This window comes from Coffea eugenioides, unplaced genomic scaffold, assembly GCF_003713205.1.
Source record: "Coffea eugenioides isolate CCC68of unplaced genomic scaffold, Ceug_1.0 ScVebR1_1111;HRSCAF=1910, whole genome shotgun sequence".
NCBI lineage: Eukaryota > Viridiplantae > Streptophyta > Magnoliopsida > Gentianales > Rubiaceae > Coffea > Coffea eugenioides.
The window spans coordinates 1-11,576 of NW_020861490.1; the positions used below are offsets into that span (position 1 = coordinate 1).

The window sequence follows — 11,576 nt, forward strand, 5'->3', positions numbered from 1 at the left end:
GTCCAATTCAAGCATTTTTTTTCTCTATCCTTTTTATTTATTTACTTATATTTGTTTTGTTATTGATTTGCACCCTGTTTTTTCCCTCATCCCGCAACTCTGTAAATTATCATGAAATCAATCCTTCACGCTTGCGGTGATTATATTTGCGCCGACAAATTTTGAGCGACGATCCTGCTTTGATCGAGCGTACCGTTCCTGATTTGTCTCGCGCCTTCAGACCCGCCTTCATGCTTCGACAAGAAGCAAAATATAAAGCAATCGTTCCGACGGAGCTAAATTACTACAGGATAAAGAACGAATAGGAAATTTGGATTTCGAAACAAAAAAGAGAGGGGTACAACACGAGGACTTCCCAGGGGGTCACCCATCCTAGTACTACTCTCGCCCAAGCACGCTTAACTTCGGAGTTCTGATGGGATCCGGTGCACTAGTGCTGGTATGATCACACCCGCCATGTTCCTTTCGCTTTATTCTTTTAAACTACCCCGTCCTGCGAAACTGTGTGGCTTTTCTAGACCGAAATTCATTTTAAGCGTCAATTCAAGCATTTTTCTCTTATCCTTTTATTTATTTACTTTATATTTGTTTTTGTTATTGATTTGCACCCTGTTTTTTCCCTCATCCCGCAACTCTAAATTATCATGAAATCAATCCTTCACGCTTGCGGTGATATATTTGCGCCGACAAATTTGAGCGACGATCCTGGCTTTGATCGAGCCGTACCGTTCCTGATTTGTCTCGCGCCTTCAGACCCGCCTTCATGCTTCGACAAGAAGCAAAATATAAAGCAATCGTTCCGACGGAGCTAAATTACTACAGGATAAAGAACGAATAGGAAATTTGGATTTCGAAACAAAAAAGAGAGGGGTGCAACACGAGGACTTCCCAGGGGGTCACCCATCCTAGTACTATTCTCGCCCAAACACGCTTAACTTCGGAGTTCTGATGGGATCCGGTGCATTAGTGCTGGTATGATCGCACCCGCCATGTTCCTTTCGCTTTATTCTTTTAAACCACCCCGTGCTGCGAAACAGTGTGGCTTTTCTAGACCGAAATTCATTTTAAGCTTCGATTCAAGCATTTTCCTCTTATCCTTTTATTTATTTACTTTATATTTCTTTTTGTTATTGATTTGCACCCTATTTTTTTCCCTCATCCCGCAACTCTAAATTATCATGAAATCAATTCTTCACGCTTGCGGTGATACATTTGCGCCGACAAATTTGAGCGACGATCCGGGCTTTGATCGAGCAATACCGTTCCTGATTTGTCTCGCGCCTTCAGACCCGCCTTCATGCTTCGACAAGGAGCAAAATATAAAGCAATCGTTCCGACGGAGCTAAATTACTACAGGATAAAGAACGAATAGGAAATTTCGATTTCGAAACAAAAAAAAGAGGGGTGCAACACGAGGACTTCCCAGGGGGTCACCCATCCTAGTACTACTCTCGCCGAAGCACGCTTAACTTCGGAGTTCTGATGGGATCCGGTGCATTAGTGCTGGTATGATCGCACCCGCCATGTTCCTTTCGCTTTATTCTTTTAAAATACCCCGTCCTGCGAAGCAGTGTGGCTTTTCTAGACCGAAATTCATTTTAAACGTCAATTCAAGCATTTTTCTCTTATCCTTTTATTTATTTACTTTATGTTTTTTTTTGTTCTTGATTTGCACCCTGTTTTTTTCCCTCATCCCGCAACTCTAAATTATCATGAAATCAATCCTTCACGCTTGCGGTGATACATTTGCGCCCACAAATTTGAGCGACGATCCGGGCTTTGATCGAGCCGTACCGTTACTGATTTGTCTCGCGCCTTCAGACCCGCCTTCATGCTTCGACAAGAAGCAAAATATAAAGCAATCGTTCCGACGGAGCTAAATTACTACAGGACAAAAAACGAATAGGAAATTTGGATTTCGAAACAAAAAAAAGAGGGGTGCAACACGAGGACTTCCCAGGGGGTCACCCATCCTAGTACTACTCTCGCCTAAGCACGCTTAACTTCGGAGTTCTGATGGGATCCGGTGCATTAATGCTGGTATGATCACACCCGCCATTTTCTTTTCGCTTTATTCCTTTAAACTACCCAGTCCTGAAAAGCAGTGTGGCTTTTCTAGACCGAAATTCATTTTAAGCGTCAATACAAGTATTTTCCTCTTATCCTTTTATTTATTTACTTTATATTTTTTTTTGTTTATTGATTTGCACTGTATTTTTTTCGCTCATCCCGCAACTCTAAATATCATGAAATCAATCCTTCACGCTTGGGTGATACATTTGCGCCGACAAATTGAGCGACGATCCGGGCTTTGATTCGAGCCGTTTACCGTTCCTGATTTGTCTCGCGCTTCAGACCGCCTCTGCTTCGACAAGAAGCAAAATATAAAGCATCGTTCCGACGGAGCTAAATACTACAGGATAAAGAACGAATCGGAAAATTGGATCGAAACGAGAGAGAGGGGTGCAACACGAGACTTCCCCAGGGTCACCCATCTAGTTACTCTCTCGCCTAAGCACGCTTAACTTCGGAGTTCTGATGGACTCCGGTGCATTAGGCTGTATGATCGCACCCGCCATGTTCCTTTCGCTTTTATTCTTTTTAAAATACCCCGGTCCTGCGAAGCAGTGTGGCTTTTCTAGACCGAAATTAATTTTAAGCGTCAATTCAAAGCATTTTCCTCTTATCTTTCATTTTATTTACTTTATATTTTTTTTGTTATTGATTTGCACCCTATTTTTTTCCCTCATCCCGAACTCTAAATTATATGAAAATCAATTCTTCACGCTTGCGGTGATTCATTTGCGCCGACAAATTTGAGCGACGATCCGGGCTTTGGTCGAGCAATACCGTTCCTGATTTGTCTCGCGCCTTCAGACGCGCCTTCATGCTTCGACAAGAAGCAAAATATAAAGCAATCGTTCCGACGGAGCTAAATTACTACAGGATAAAGAACGAATAGGAAATTTGGATTTCGAAACAAAAAAAAGAGGGGTGCAACACGAGGACTTCCCAGGGGGTCACCCATCCTAGTACTACTCTCGCCTAAGCACGCTTAACTTCGGAGTTCTGATGGGATCCGTTGCATTAATGCTGGTATGATCACACCCGCCATTTTCCTTTCGCTTTATTCCTTTAAACTACCCAGTCCTGAAAAGCAGTGTGGCTTTTCGAGACCGAATTCATTTTAAGCTCAATACAAGTATTTCTCTATCCTTTTATTTATTACTTATGATTTTTTTGTTATTGATTGCACCTTATTTTTTTCCCTCATCGCCGCACTCATAAATTAATCATTGAATCAATCCTTCACGCTTGCTGGTGATACATTTGCGCCGACAAATTTGAGCGACGATCCGGGCTTTGATCGAGCCGTACCGTTCCTGATTTGTCTCGCGCCTTCAGACCCGCCTTCATGCTTCCACAAGAAGCAAAATATAAAGCAATCGTTCCGACGGAGCTAAATTACTACAGGATAAAGAACGTATAGGAAATTTGGATTTCGAAACAAAAAAAATAGGGGTGCAACACGAGGACTTCCCAGGGGGTCACCCATCCTAGTACTACTCTCGCCCAAGCACGCTTAACTTCGGTGTTCTGATGGGATCCGGTGCACTAGTGCTGGTATGATCGCACCCGCCATTTTTCTTTCGCTTTATTCCTTTAAACTACCCAGTCCTGAAAAGCAGTGTGGCTTTTCTAGACCGAAATTCATTTTAAGCGTAAATACAAGTATTTTCCTCTTATCCTTTTATTTATTTACTTTATATTTTTTTTGTTATTGATTTGCACCTTATTTTTTTCCCTCATCCCGCAACTCTAAATTATCATGAAATCAATCATTCACGCTTGCGGTGATACATTTGCGCCGACAAATTTGAGCGACGATCCGGGCTTTGATCGAGCAATACCGTTCCTGATTTGTCTCGCGCCTTCAGACCCGCCTTCATGCTTCGACAAGGAGCAAAATATAAAGCAATCGTTCCGACGGAGCTAAATTACTACAGGATAAAGAACGAATAGGAAATTTCGATTTCGAAACAAAAAAAAGAGGGGTGCAACACGAGGACTTCCCAGGGGGTCACCCATCCTAGTACTACTCTCGCCAAGCACGCTTAACTTCGGAGTTCTGATGGGATCCGGTGCATTAGTGCTGGTATGATCGCACCCGCCATGTTCCTTTCGCTTTATTCTTTTAAACTACCCCGTCCTGCGAAGCAGTGTGACTTTACTAGACCGAAATTCATTTTAAGCGTCAATTCAAGCATTTTTCTCTTATCCTTTTATTTATTTACTTTATATTTTTTTTTGTTATTGATTTGCACCCTGTTTTTTCCCTCATCCCGCAACTCTAAATTATCATGAAATCAATCCTTCACGCTTGCGGTGATATATTTGCGCCGACAAATTTGAGCGACGATCCGGGCATTGATCGGGCAATACCGTTCCTGATTTGTCTCGCGCCTTCAGACCCGCCTTCATGTTTCGACAAGAAGCAAAATATAAAGCAATCGTTCCGACGGAGCTAAATTACTACAGGATAAAGAACGAATAGGAAATTTGGATTTCGAAACAAAAAAAATAGGGGTGCAACACGAGGAATTCCCAGGGGGTCACCCATCCTAGTACTACTCTCGCCCAAGCACGCTTAACTTCGGAGTTCTGATGGGATCCGGTGCATTAGTGCTGGTATGATCGCACCCACCATGTTCCTTTCGCTTTATTCTTTTAAAATACCCCGTCCTGCGAAGCAGTGTGGCTTTTCTAGACCGAAATTAATTTTAAGCGTCAATTCAAGCATTTTCCTCTTATCCTTTTATTTATTTACTTTATATTTCTTTTTGTTATTGATTTGCACCCTATTTTTTTCCCTCATCCCGCAACTCTAAATTATCATGAAATCAATCCTTCACGCTTGCGGTGATACATTTGCGCCGACAAATTTGAGCGACGATCCGGGCATTGATCGAGCAATACCGTTCCGGATTTGTCTCGCGCCTTCAGACCCGCCTTCATGTTTCGACAAGAAGCAAAATATAAAGCAATTGTTCCGACGGAGCTAAATTACTAACAGGATAAAAGAACGAATAGGAAATTTGGATTTCGAAAACAAAAAATAGGGTGCAACACGAGGACTTCCCAGGGGGTCACCGATCCTAGTACTATCTCGCCCCAAGCACGCTTAACTTCGGAGTTCTGATGGGATCCGGTGCGATTAGTGCTGGTATGATCGCACCGCCCATGTTCCTGGTCGCTTTTATTCTTTTAAAATACCCCGTCCTGCGGAAGCAGTGTGGTTTTCTAGACCGAAATTAATTTTAAGGCGATCATTCAAAGCTGTTTCCTCTTATCCTTTCATTTATTTTACTGTTATATTTCTTTTTGTTATTGATTTGCACCCGATTTTTTTCCCTCATCCCGCAAACTCTAAATTATCATGAAATCAATTCTCACGGCTTGCGGATGTGATTCATTTGCCGCCGACAATTTGCAGCGACGATCCGGGCTTTTTGGTGAGCCATACCGTTCCTGATTTGTCTCGCGCCCTTCAGACCCGCCTTCATGTTCGACAGAAGCAAAATATAACAGCAATCGTTCCGACGGAGCGTAAATTACTACAGGATAAAGAACGAATAAGAAAATTTGGATTTCGAAACAAAAAAAAGAGGGTGCAACACGAGGACTTCCCAGGGGGTCACCCATCCTAGTACTACTCTCGCCCAAGCACGCTTAACTTCGGAGTTCTGATTGGATCCGGTGCATTAGTGCTGGTATGAGCGCACCCGCCATGTTCCTTTCGCTTTATTCTTTTAAAATACCCCGTCCTGCGAAGCAGTGTGGCTTTTCTAGACCGAAATTAATTTTAAGCGTCAATTCAAGCATTTTCCTCTTATCCTTTCATTTATTTACTTTATATTTCTTTTTGTTATTGATTTGCACCCTATTTTTTTCCCTCATCCCGCAACTCTAAATTATCATGAAATCAATCCTTCACGCTTGCGGTGATACATTTGCGCCGACAAATTTGAGCGACGATCCGGGCTTTGGTCGAGCCGTACCGTTCCTGATTTGTCTCGCGCCTTCAGACCCGCTTCATGCTTCGACAAGAAGCAAAATATAAAGCAATCGTTCCGACGGAGCTAAATTACTACAGGATAAAGAACAAATAGGAAATTTGGATTTCGAAACAAAAAAAAGAGGGGTGCAACACGAGGACTTCCCAGGGGGTCACCCATCCTAGTACTACTCTCGCCTAAGCACGCTTAACTTCGGAGTTCTGATGGGATCCGGTGCATTAATGCTGGTATGATCACACCCGCCATTTTCCTTTCGCTTTATTCCTTTAAACTACCCAGTCCTGAAAAGCAGTGTGGCTTTTCTAGACCGAAATTCATTTTAAGCGTCAATACAAGCATTTTCCTCTTATCCTTTTATTTATTTACTTTATATTTTTTTGTTATTGATTTGCACCTTATTTTTTTCCCTCATCCCGCAACTCTAAATTATCATGAAATCAATCCTTCACGCTTGCGGTGATACATTTGCGCCCACAAATTTGAGCGACGATCCGGGCTTTGATCGAGTCGTACCGTTACTGATTTGGACTCGCGCCTTCAGACCCGCCTTCATGCTTCGACAAGGAGCAAAATATAAAGCAATCGTTCCGACGGAGCTAAATTACTACAGGATAAAGAACGAATTGGAAATTTCGATTTCGAAACAAAAAAAAGAGGGGTGCAACACGAGGACTTCCCAGGGGGTCACCCATTCTAGTACTACTCTCGCCTAAGCACGCTTAACTTCGGAGTTCTGATGGGATCCGGTGCATTAATGCTGGTATGATCGCACCCGTCATTTTCCTTTCGCTTTATTCCTTTAAACTACCCAGTCCTGCGAAGCAGTGTGGCTTTTCTAGACCGAAATTCATTTTAAACGTCAATTCAAGCATTTTTCTCTTATCCTTTTATTTATTTACTTTATGTTTTTTTTTGTTCTTGATTTGCACCCTGTTTTTTTCCCTCATCCCGCAACTCTAAATTATCATGAAATCAATCCTTCACGCTTGCGGTGATACATTTGCGCCCACAAATTTGAGCGACGATCCGGGCTTTGATAGAACCGTACTGTTCCTGATTTGTCTCGCGCCTTCAGACCCGCCTTCATGCTTCGACAAGAAGCAAAATATAAAGCAATCGTTCCGACGGAGCTAAATTACTACATGATAAAGAACGAATAGGAAATTTGGATTTCGAAACAAAAATGATGAGTGCAACACAGGACTTTCCCAGCGTTGCCACCCATCCTAGTACTACTCTCGCCCAAGGCCACGCTTAACTTCGGGAGTTTCTGATGGAGCCGGGCCATTAGTGCTGTGATGATCGCAACCGCGCCATTGTTCCTTTTCGCTTTATTCTTTTAAAATACCCCGTCTTGCGAAGCAGTGTGGCTTTTCTAGACCGAAATTAATTTAAAGCGTCATTCAAGCATTTTCCTCTTATCCTTTTATTTATTTACTTTATATTTCTTTTTGTATTGATTTGCACCCTATTTTTTTCCCTCATCCCGCAACTCTAAATTATCATGAAATCAATTCTTCACGCTTGCGGTGATACATTTGCGCCGACAAATTTGAGCGACGATCCGGGCTTTGATCGAGCAATACCGTTCCTGATTTGTCTCGCGCCTTCAGACCCGCTTCATGCTTCGACAAGAAGCAAAATATAAAGCAATCGTTCCGACGGAGCTAAATTACTACAGGATAAAGAACGAATAGGAAATTTGGATTTCGAAACAAAAAAAAGAGGGGTGCAACACGAGGACTTCCCAGGGGGTCACCCATCCTAGTACTACTCTCGCCAAAGCACGCTTAACTTCGGAGTTCTGATGGGATCCGGTGCATTAATGCTGGTATGATCACACCCGCCATTTTCCTTTCGCTTTATTCCTTTAAACTACCCAGTCCTGAAAAGCAGTGTGGCTTTTCTAGACCGAAATTCATTTTAAGCGTCAATACAAGCATTTTTCTCTTATCCTTTTATTTATTTACTTTATATTTTTTTTGTTATTGATTTGCACCTTATTTTTTTCCCTCATCCCGCAACTCTAAATTATCATGAAATCAATCCTTCACGCTTGCGGTGATACATTTGCGCCCACAAATTTGAGCGACGATCCGGGCTTTGTTCGAGCCGTACCGTTACTGATTTGTCTCGCGCCTTCAGACCCGCCTTCATGCTTCGACAAGAAGCAAAATATAAAGCAATCGTTCCGACGGAGCTAAATTACTACAGGATAAAGAACGAATAGGAAACTTGGATTTCGAAACAAAAAAGAGAGGGGTGCAACACGAGGACTTCCCAGGGGGTCACCCATCCTAGTACTATTCTCGCCCAAACACGCTTAACTTCGGAGTTCTGATGGGATCCGGTGCATTAGTGCTGGTATGATCGCACCCGCCATGTTCCTTTCGATTTATTCTTTTAAACCACCCCGTGCTGAGAATAACAGTGTGGCTTTTCTAGACCGAAATTCATTTTAGCTTCGATTCAAGCATTTTCCTCTAATCCTATTTATTTATTTAATTTTACATTTTTTTGTTATTGATATGCACCTTTTTTTTATCCCTTCATTCCGGCAACTCTAAAATTAATTCATGAAATCAATTCTTCACGCTTGCGTTGATACATTTGCGCCGACAAATTTGAGCGACGATCCGGGCTTTGATCGAGCCGTACCGTTCCTGATTTGTCTCGCGCCTTCAGACCCGCCTTCACGCTTCGACAAGAAGCAAAATATAAAGCAATCGTTCCGACGGAGCTAAATTACTACAGGATAAAGAACGAATAGGAAATTTGGATTTCGAAACAAAAAAGAGAGGGGTGCAACACGAGGACTTCCCAGCGGGTCACCCATCCTAGTACTACTCTCGCCCAAGCACGCTTAACTTCGGAGTTCTGATGGATCCGTGCATTAGTGCTGGTATTGAGCGCGCACCCGCCATTGTCCTTTTCGCTTATTTACTTTTTAAATTACCCCGGTCCTGCGAAGCAGTGTGGCTTTTCTAGACCGAAATTAATTTTAAGCGTCAATTCAAGCATTTCCTCTTAGCCTTTATTTATTACTTTATATTTCTTTTTTGTTATTGATTTGCACCCTATTTTTTTCCCTCATCCCGCAACTCTAAATTATCATGAAATCACTCACGCTTGCGGTGGATACATTTTGCGCCGACAAATTTGAGCGACGATCCGGGCTTTGATCGAGCAATTACCGTTCCTGATATTGTCTCGCGGCCTTCAGGGACCCGCTTCATGCTTCGACAAGAAGCAAAATATAAAGCAATCGTTCCGACGGAGCTAAATTACTACAGGATAAAGAACGAATAGGAAATTTGGATTTCGAAACAAAAAAAAGAGGGGTGCAACACGAGGACTTCCCAGGGGGTCACCCATTCTAGTACTACTCTCGCCTAAGCACGCTTAACTTCGGAGTTCTGATGGAATCCGGTGCATTAATGCTGGTATGATCGCACCCGCCATTTTCCTTTCGCTTTATTCCTTTCAACTACCCAGTCCTGCGAAGCAGTGTGGCTTTTCTAGATCGAAATTCATTTAAGCGTCAATTACAAGATTTTCCTCTTATCCTTTTATTATTTACGTTATATTTTTTTTGTTATGATTTGCACCTTATTTTTTCCCCTCATCCCGCAAACTCTAAATTATCATGAAATCAATCCTTCACGGCTTGCGGTGATACATTTGCGCCGACAAATTTGCAGCGACGATCGCGGCGCTTTGATCGAGCAATTACCGTCCTGTGTATCATCTGTCTCGCGCCTTCAGACCCGCCTCATGCTTCGACAAGAAGCAAAATATAAAGCAATCGTTCCGACGGAGCTAAATTACTACAGGATAAAGAACGAATAGGAAATTTCGATTTCGAAACAAAAAAAAGAGGGGTGCAACACGAGGACTTCCCAGGGGGTCACCCATTCTAGTACTACTCTCGCCTAAGCACGCTTAACTTCGGAGTTCTGATGGGATCCGGTGCATTAATGCTGGTATGATCGCACCCGCCATTTTCCTTTCGCTTTATTACTTTAAACTACCCAGTCCTGCGAAGCAGTGTGGCTTTTCTAGACCGAAATTCATTTTAAACGTCAATTCAAGCATTTTTCTCTTATCCTTTTATTTATTTACTTTATGTTTTTTTTTGTTCTTGATTTGCACCCTGTTTTTTTCCCTCATCCCGCAACTCTAAATTATCATGAAATCAATCCTTCACGCTTGCGGTGATACATTTGCGCCCACAAATTTGAGCGACGATCCGGGCTTTGATAGAACCGTACTGTTCCTGATTTGTCTCGCGCCTTCAGACCCGCCTTCATGCTTCGACAAGAAGCAAAATATAAAGCAATCGTTCCGACGGAGCTAAATTACTACATGATAAAGAACGAATAGGAAATTTGGATTTCGAAACAAAAATGAGAGTGCAACACGAGGACTTCCCAGGGGGTCACCCATCCTAGTACTACTCTCGCCCAAGCACGCTTAACTTCGGAGTTCTGATGGGATACGGTGCATTAGTGCTGGTATGATCGCACCCGCCATGTTCCTTTCGCTTTATTCTTTTAAAATACCCCGTCCTGCGAAGCAGTGTGGCTTTTCTAGACCGAAATTAATTTTAAGCGTCAATTCAAGCATTTTCCTCTTATCCTTTTATTTATTTACTTTATATTTCTTTTTGTTATTGATTTGCACCCTATTTTTTTCCCTCATCCCGCAACTCTAAATTATCATGAAATCAATTCTTCACGCTTGCGGTGATACATTTGCGCCGACAAATTTGAGCGACTATCCGGGCTTTGATCGAGCAATACCGTTCCTGATTTGTCTCGCGCCTTCAGACCCGCTTCATGCTTCGACAAGAAGCAAAATATAAAGCAATCGTTCCGACGGAGCTAAATTACTACAGGATAAAGAACGAATAGGAAATTTGGATTTCGAAACAAAAAAAAGAGGGGTGCAACACGAGGACTTCCCAGGGGGTCACCCATCCTAGTACTACTCTCGCCTAAGCACGCTTAACTTCGGAGTTCTGATGGGATCCGTTGCATTAATGCTGGTATGATCACACCCGCCATTTTCCTTTCGCTTTATTCCTTTAAACTACCCAGTCCTGAAAAGCAGTGTGGCTTTTCTAGACCGAAATTCATTTTAAGCGTCAATACAAGCATTTTCCTCTTATCCTTTTATTTATTTACTTTATATTTTTTTGTTATTGATTTGCACCTTATTTTTTTCCCTCATCCCGCAACTCTAAATTATCATGAAATCAATCCTTCACGCTTGCGGTGATACATTTGCGCCCACAAATTTGAGCGACGATCCGGGCTTTGATCGAGTCGTACCGTTACTGATTTGTCTCGCGCCTTCAGACCCGCCTTCATGCTTCGACAAGAAGCAAAATATAAAGCAATCGTTCCGACGGAGCTAAATTACTACAGGATAAAGAACGAATAGGAAATTTGGATTTCGAAACAAAAAAGAGGCAGGGGTGCAACACGAGGACTTTCC

General features: G+C 42.4%; 18 non-coding genes and 2 pseudogenes across 18 annotated transcripts; all 20 read right to left on the reverse strand.

Moving 5' to 3' along the window:
• Positions 1 to 334: 334 nt before the first annotated feature.
• Positions 335 to 453, reverse strand: LOC113754938. The gene has a single exon (XR_003465474.1). It is a non-coding gene; the product is annotated as a 5S ribosomal RNA (ribosomal RNA).
• Positions 454 to 867: 414 nt separating this feature from the next.
• On the reverse strand, positions 868 to 986 carry LOC113754929. The gene has a single exon (XR_003465468.1). It is a non-coding gene; the product is annotated as a 5S ribosomal RNA (ribosomal RNA).
• Positions 987 to 1,401: 415 nt separating this feature from the next.
• Positions 1,402 to 1,520, reverse strand: LOC113754937. The gene has a single exon (XR_003465473.1). It is a non-coding gene; the product is annotated as a 5S ribosomal RNA (ribosomal RNA).
• A 415-nt stretch (positions 1,521 to 1,935) lies between these two features.
• Positions 1,936 to 2,054, reverse strand: LOC113754919. The gene has a single exon (XR_003465458.1). It is a non-coding gene; the product is annotated as a 5S ribosomal RNA (ribosomal RNA).
• A 406-nt stretch (positions 2,055 to 2,460) lies between these two features.
• LOC113754935 lies at positions 2,461 to 2,574 on the reverse strand (annotated as a pseudogene).
• Positions 2,575 to 2,991: 417 nt separating this feature from the next.
• Positions 2,992 to 3,110, reverse strand: LOC113754930. Its single transcript, XR_003465469.1, has one exon. It is a non-coding gene; the product is annotated as a 5S ribosomal RNA (ribosomal RNA).
• A 409-nt stretch (positions 3,111 to 3,519) lies between these two features.
• Positions 3,520 to 3,638, reverse strand: LOC113754925. The gene has a single exon (XR_003465464.1). It is a non-coding gene; the product is annotated as a 5S ribosomal RNA (ribosomal RNA).
• Positions 3,639 to 4,052: 414 nt separating this feature from the next.
• Positions 4,053 to 4,170, reverse strand: LOC113754927. Its single transcript, XR_003465466.1, has one exon. It is a non-coding gene; the product is annotated as a 5S ribosomal RNA (ribosomal RNA).
• Positions 4,171 to 4,584: 414 nt separating this feature from the next.
• Positions 4,585 to 4,703, reverse strand: LOC113754918. Its single transcript, XR_003465457.1, has one exon. It is a non-coding gene; the product is annotated as a 5S ribosomal RNA (ribosomal RNA).
• Positions 4,704 to 5,118: 415 nt separating this feature from the next.
• Positions 5,119 to 5,238, reverse strand: LOC113754933. Its single transcript, XR_003465471.1, has one exon. It is a non-coding gene; the product is annotated as a 5S ribosomal RNA (ribosomal RNA).
• A 428-nt stretch (positions 5,239 to 5,666) lies between these two features.
• Positions 5,667 to 5,785, reverse strand: LOC113754922. Its single transcript, XR_003465461.1, has one exon. It is a non-coding gene; the product is annotated as a 5S ribosomal RNA (ribosomal RNA).
• Positions 5,786 to 6,199: 414 nt separating this feature from the next.
• On the reverse strand, positions 6,200 to 6,318 carry LOC113754920. Its single transcript, XR_003465459.1, has one exon. It is a non-coding gene; the product is annotated as a 5S ribosomal RNA (ribosomal RNA).
• Positions 6,319 to 6,732: 414 nt separating this feature from the next.
• LOC113754923 lies at positions 6,733 to 6,851 on the reverse strand. The gene has a single exon (XR_003465462.1). It is a non-coding gene; the product is annotated as a 5S ribosomal RNA (ribosomal RNA).
• Positions 6,852 to 7,803: 952 nt separating this feature from the next.
• Positions 7,804 to 7,922, reverse strand: LOC113754926. Its single transcript, XR_003465465.1, has one exon. It is a non-coding gene; the product is annotated as a 5S ribosomal RNA (ribosomal RNA).
• Positions 7,923 to 8,336: 414 nt separating this feature from the next.
• Positions 8,337 to 8,455, reverse strand: LOC113754936. Its single transcript, XR_003465472.1, has one exon. It is a non-coding gene; the product is annotated as a 5S ribosomal RNA (ribosomal RNA).
• Positions 8,456 to 8,876: 421 nt separating this feature from the next.
• LOC113754934 lies at positions 8,877 to 8,996 on the reverse strand (annotated as a pseudogene).
• Positions 8,997 to 9,415: 419 nt separating this feature from the next.
• Positions 9,416 to 9,534, reverse strand: LOC113754928. The gene has a single exon (XR_003465467.1). It is a non-coding gene; the product is annotated as a 5S ribosomal RNA (ribosomal RNA).
• A 421-nt stretch (positions 9,535 to 9,955) lies between these two features.
• Positions 9,956 to 10,074, reverse strand: LOC113754924. Its single transcript, XR_003465463.1, has one exon. It is a non-coding gene; the product is annotated as a 5S ribosomal RNA (ribosomal RNA).
• Positions 10,075 to 10,486: 412 nt separating this feature from the next.
• On the reverse strand, positions 10,487 to 10,605 carry LOC113754921. The gene has a single exon (XR_003465460.1). It is a non-coding gene; the product is annotated as a 5S ribosomal RNA (ribosomal RNA).
• Positions 10,606 to 11,019: 414 nt separating this feature from the next.
• On the reverse strand, positions 11,020 to 11,138 carry LOC113754932. The gene has a single exon (XR_003465470.1). It is a non-coding gene; the product is annotated as a 5S ribosomal RNA (ribosomal RNA).
• Positions 11,139 to 11,576: the final 438 nt, after the last annotated feature.